Raw genomic sequence first — 6,366 nt, 5'->3', positions numbered from 1 at the left:
TGATTAAAGTTTTGATTCACCTACACTGACAGAAAAAAGTGTCAAAAACATTGGCCCTATGAAGACAAGTAGTAATTTTTTCTGACTTGTAGTTTTGTGGAACTGAAGAGCAATATACCAGTGGCGAAGGCTCCATACTAAGCGATTATTTAAAGCCTACCTTCTAAGAAAACTATATCTTCAAGTATTTATTTCAAATTGCAATAAATAATCTATATATATATTATATAGATTATATTTATTATTTATTAATATAGATTATAATAAATAATCTATATATAATAAAGTATCTTTAAAATCATCTTCAAATGTGTTAATCTTGCCGATTTTTTGAATAATAAAATGCCTAATTCTTGTAAAATTTGGGATCACAGAGATTATCAATATAATTTTTTATCGTGAATATTTTACAAAAATTATCTCATAATAAATTATACTAATAGTTTCATAAATGCGTTTAAAAATTAATAAACGTAAAAAATCTTAACACCACTGCACAGTTATGTACCGAAATATGACTATATTCTAAAACATTAGAGCGAGAGGTTTAAAAAAATACTATTTTATGTAACAAAAATACTTTATGCAGTCATCAAATGTTTAAAATAACTATATAGGATAATAAGGCTTCAAAATTATATAAATTGATTATCTACAACGTTTAAGGAGTGTCCAGGATCATGGTTTGAAAATACAATAAAAACTCAATTTTGACCTACGACGAGCACGTGGGCCGTTAAGGCTGAAATTGCAGAAGCTAGTTTTGTTTCTATAATGATAGATGAAAGAAACACCAGATATTAGTCGCCGTGAACAGTTAACAACCATTTTGCGATACTTTTCAAATAATTCTGTAGAAGAACGATTTTTAGGTTATGTAGACGTCAGTTCAGAGAGAACTGCCATTGTTTTGAGTTCACATGTATTCTCCATATTAGAAAAGTTTAATTGTAGTGAAAAATTGGTAGCGCAAAGTTATGATGGGGCTGCAGTAATGTCTTCAGAATTAAACGGAGTTCAATCAAAAGTTCGAGAAAAATGTTCTATGGCCATATTTGTACCGTGCCATGCTCATATTTTAAATTTAGTTTTATCTAGATCCGTTGAAAATGTTGCGGAATGTAAAAAATTTTTTGGACACATTAATAAATTAGTGAGTTTTTTTAATACATCTACAAAGAGAAGTGCATTGCTCAATGAAATAATGGATCGCCGTCTTCCAAGTGTTGCATCGACCAGGTGGCACTACCACTCTCGTATACTTAATGTAATACATGACAATAGATCTGATTTCATAACGACATTCGAGACAATACAGAATAATTCTTCTAAATGGGATGAAGATTCTTTAACCTTTGCAGATGCTTATGATAGTAAATTTAAAGAATTTGAATTTAACTTTTACTTAGGAATATTCTCCGAAATCTATGCCCGAACGGATATTTTATTTAAAATTATTCAAAGTAGAACTGTAAACATTTCTTATTCCATTAAAAAAATTAACGAATTTAAAAAATGGTTAGAGACCGACTTCCAAAATAGTTTTAGTAATTTATATAGTAAATATAAAAACCTCTGTGAACCACCAAAAAAACGTCGCAGAAATGAATTAAATGATTCGCAATATTTTAAAATCATTTTTAAGGAGGTTTGCGATAACATTTTAATCCAAATGAACGATAGATTTGTTTCATTTGAAAAATTAAATTTTTTAGAATTACTTGAACCGACGCTATTTAAATCGTTTAAACGAAAATTTCCAGATAAACTATTTGAATCCCTAAAAAACAGTTATTCTGGTATTTTTGATTCAAGTCAATTGAAAAACGAACTTAAAGTCATTTATTCTTTACCAGAATTTCAAGATTCAAATTTAAGAGAGTTGCTCGAATATTTTAAAAACAAAAAATGTCTAGTGGAAGCTTTCTCACAGACTTATAAACTAGTCAAATTATTTTTAACGCTACCGACCACGACAGCGGCGGCAGAAAGGAGTTTTTCTACTCTAAAACGTGTCCACACATATTGTCGAAATACTCAAAATCAAACTAGATTATCGAATCTTTCAATTATAGCTATTGAAAAAGAATTATTAATTAAATTAAAACGTGGGCAAACATTTTATGTTTTAAAAAAATTTCTGCAGAAAAACAGACGAATTGACTACAAATGATCATATAGTAAGCCTTTATATTAATTACCTACTGAAATATCTTGAAGTGTTTTGAATGGCAAAATGACAACAACGGCTTTTTTCAAAGCCACCAATGATATATTTTTGGGCGTATGTTACGTGAATGAATGTTTATGAAAATACATAATTTAAACTCATCGCTCAATTTTATACTGTCGGTGAGCTATTGAAATTTCAACGATTCAGTGTGGCGTTGTCATTAGTGTGCACATATTATTATTCATCAGTACTAATATCGTAAGTATTATCTTCTTATTTCCTGTAAGTATACCTTACAAGCATACGCGGCTCTCCCATTAGGTCATTCGGTCATTGTCCTCCCAAAATATATACCTTACAATCGACATAATAATATTAATAATATGTATAATGTCATATAATAATATTAATAATAATCGGTGGATTTGAAATTATAAGGCGTACGCTATGTTTTTGTTTTGTATTCTCGATGGGCGAAAATTCGCCGCCAGCCCGCCAACGTACGGCGATTCAATTTTTGACCCAAACTGAGAATTTTTATAAAATTTTCTCTCTCATTTTTCATACATTAGACAAAGAAAGATATAAAACAATATTCGACGCTTTAAGATCCAAGGATGCGTGGATTATATGCCTCTCGGCCATTGTCCGAGTGTGAAACAAAAAATATTTTCAGCTAATTATGTGAAACAGAATGATAAAGTCGACTAGGGTCGCTTGCTACTGCCACGCCGGAGATTATTGTATGATGTATTTTTTCTGACAGTTGACAAGTTTTGACGTATGTATTTAGTTGTTTTAAACGTATGTAAATAGTTTTTGGTGCAGTTATTATACGAATATACACACAAAGTTTGGTTTTTAGTGATTTATTACATTTTTGTGAAGTTTTGTGGAATTTACGACGGTTTATTTGTTTGAACTGACACAAAATGTCTAATTCAGTGGATTATATTTTAAACGAAATAAAGAATGAGACATTTAACTATGATAAACGTCTACAAGCGAAGATATTAGGCAGGTACATGCCGGATATGAAAATAGTTCAAACAACAAAAGAGAAAAGCAAAGATGTTAACAGATATTTCAACAAGAAAAGCTATCATTTTTGCGAATGGATATGTGGTTGCGATCGAAGGAATTTATTTTTTTGTTGTCATTGTTTAATTTTTGATTGCAAAAATGAAAAGCAATGGACAGAATTTGGTGTTGGTGATCTAAAACATCTCAAAGAAAAAATAAAAAAGCATAGCAAGTCAACAGCACACATAAATAATTCTATGAGTTTTGTTTTATTAGGAACAACAGATATCCGAATTCAGTTAGATAGTGCGTACCGCAGATCGATTGCTGATCACAATGAAACTGTCGATAAAAATCGTTTAATTTTAACAAAAATATTAAAGTGTATTCAATTTTGCGGATCGTTTGAGCTGGCCTTACGAGGCCATGATGAGTCTAAAGAGTCTGATAATCCTGGTATATTTCGTGGATTAATAAATTTCATGCAGGAAATAGATATTGTTATGAAGGAGCATTTAGAAAGGTCAACTTCATTCAAAGGAATTTCGAAGACTATCCAAAACGAATTGCTAGATTCAATATTAAAAGTCACTCAAGAAGAAATTAGATGTGACATAAAAAAATCTAATTACGTAGCTATTCAAGTTGACGAAACGACAGATAGCTCCACAAAAACGCAAATGGTTTTTGTTGTGAGATATTTAAAAGACAATATAGTATGTGAAAGATTTTGGAAGTTTGTAAATCCAGAGGTGTGCACGGCAATAGGATTAACAGAAGAAATTTTAAAAGAGCTGAGAATCTTGGAAGTTCTTCCCCGACAGCTAATAGCGCAAAGCTACGACGGAGCAGCTATAATGAGTGGAAAAACTGGAGGAGTTCAGACGAGAGTCCGCGAAACTTTTCCACTAGCACAGTACATCCACTGTTATGCTCATCAATTTAATTTAGTTCTGCAAAAAGCATCCACCATAACCACTGGTCTGAAAGTTTTTTTTGCCACAGTCCAATCATTTTCCGTCTTTTTTTCGAGATCACCAAAAAGAACGAAAATATTAGATGAATTCGTCAAAGTGCGTCTACCGAAAGCAGCTCCAACTAGATGGTGCTTCAATGCTAAATGTGTGGAGACAGTTTTTTTGTACCGAGAAGACATTTTACAGTGTTTAAATTCAATACTGGACAGAGAAAATGACACCAATACCCTAAGTCAAGCCCAAAACTTAATAAATAATTTGGAAAAAAAAACTTTTATTTATTGGTTGACTTTTTTTCACAAAATAATGCCTCATTGTCAAATTTTATTTAAACAAATGCAAAAAAGAAACTTAGACGCTATTAAGATAAAAACATACATCGATAATTTAAAAAAATATATTTCCGAAATCAGAAATGAAGCTAGCACTAATCCGAATTCCAGCTGTGCAACGGGTGATCATAAAAAGCGACGGATAGATGACAATAGCAACGCAGTAGCAATTGAAGTCTGTGATACAATTATAGTGGAAATGGAAGCACGATTCACATCCAACGATCATCTCATTATATCCGATTTGTTCAATAAAGAAAATTACACTGATTTTAAAAATAATTTTCCCACAAGTCAAGTAAATTTGGTAAAACAGTTAGAAGAAATAAACATAACCAAGTTAAAAAATGAATTATTGGTGTTTTATCAACGAGATGATTTGCATGGCGCTAATAGTGCAGTTTCTCTTCTACATTTTTTACTCAGCAATAATTTCAACGAAACATTTTCCGAGTCGATCAAAGTTCTCCAATTTATTTGCGTCATACCAATGACAACAGTTGAAAGTGAAAGATGTTTTTCCACTCTCAAAAGAATAAAAACCTTTCTACGCAATACGATGGGCCAAGATAGACTGACCGCTCTTGCAATGCTCAGTATTGAAAAAAAATATGTGGGAAAAATAGACAATTTTTATAATCGTGTGATTGATGATTTTTCAAAAAGTAAAGAAAGAAAAGTGGACTTAATTTACAAAAAATTATAACGCGTTGTGTGCAATTTCGGTTACGATGGGTTGGCGTTATGAAAAATGGACATTTTTTGAAGGGTAAGTAGGTACCTATCTATAACAATTTCTAGCACTTATTATATAATGTATAAAAAGTCAATTTGCAATACGTCTTTTAAGTATACAACGAAAAGGCAAATTAAAATACTAAATTCAAAATTGACCTACCAGTTTTTCGGGCCTAAGGCCGCCAATGCTTACAAGTGTGCTATTTTTCTCTGATCTCTACAGCTTACCTCTTCCCAAAAGTCACCCTTCGCCACTGCAATATACAAATATAATGGCTAACATAACTTGAAATTTTTGACTATCGTACTATGGAACTGAGCCATCAGTATTTTTTAAGAATTGTTAAAATCTATTTTCATTTAAATTTGTCAAAACAATGATCAGTTTGGTAGGTATGAGGTGTTTGAAAACTTCTAAATAGTATCTTTCGAGTATTATACATAATATTATTTAGGTCGAATTTTAGTATATCTTTTTTTATCATTTACTTCAATCATACACTTTTTACCTTTGTCATTTTGTATAAAAAAACAACACTATTATTTGACATATTTTCTTGATTCCACTGATATAAAAAAATTAACTTAAAATATGAGAATTCAATACACTTTAAAATATTTAAAGGATTTCTTTGAAGAATAAATGAGTTATGTCAATTTTCGTAATCAGTTCCTTTTTAAATGATCTTGCAAAATTTACCTTGTCTCCAATGGGTTAATTGCATGATAATATTATTGATAATGAAAGGAATCATGGGATTGCACACGCCAGAAAAAAATATGAAAACATTTCTATCAGACATAACTTTCGAAGATTTGTATACAATGTTCATCTGTTTATGTACTGGGGCATCTTGGTCTGGATTTCATCAGTGAAATAGTGGAAACATGAATATCGAAGATATAAGTAACCACATTTTTCTTTAAAATAAATGATTATATAACACAATCTACGTAAACTTCTCAAACTCCATTTGATGATTTCCAGTTTATATTTCTTTAATCGTGTTTAACTGTCAATTCATGGTGGAAATAATAATTGTATTAATAATTTCAATAAAACAATTTTTTCGACTGAATCCACTTATTTATATTAAATAGTTGTACTGGGTTCGTCTGCCTC

The sequence above is a fragment of the Rhyacophila brunnea genome, unplaced genomic scaffold (genome assembly GCF_057557595.1).
Source record: "Rhyacophila brunnea isolate RB1 unplaced genomic scaffold, BYU_Rbru_1.0 scaffold_3, whole genome shotgun sequence".
In the NCBI taxonomy this organism is placed as follows: Eukaryota; Metazoa; Arthropoda; class Insecta; order Trichoptera; family Rhyacophilidae; genus Rhyacophila; species Rhyacophila brunnea.
The sequence above is the reverse complement of the archived record's forward strand: the minus strand, read 5'-3'. Positions refer to the sequence as shown.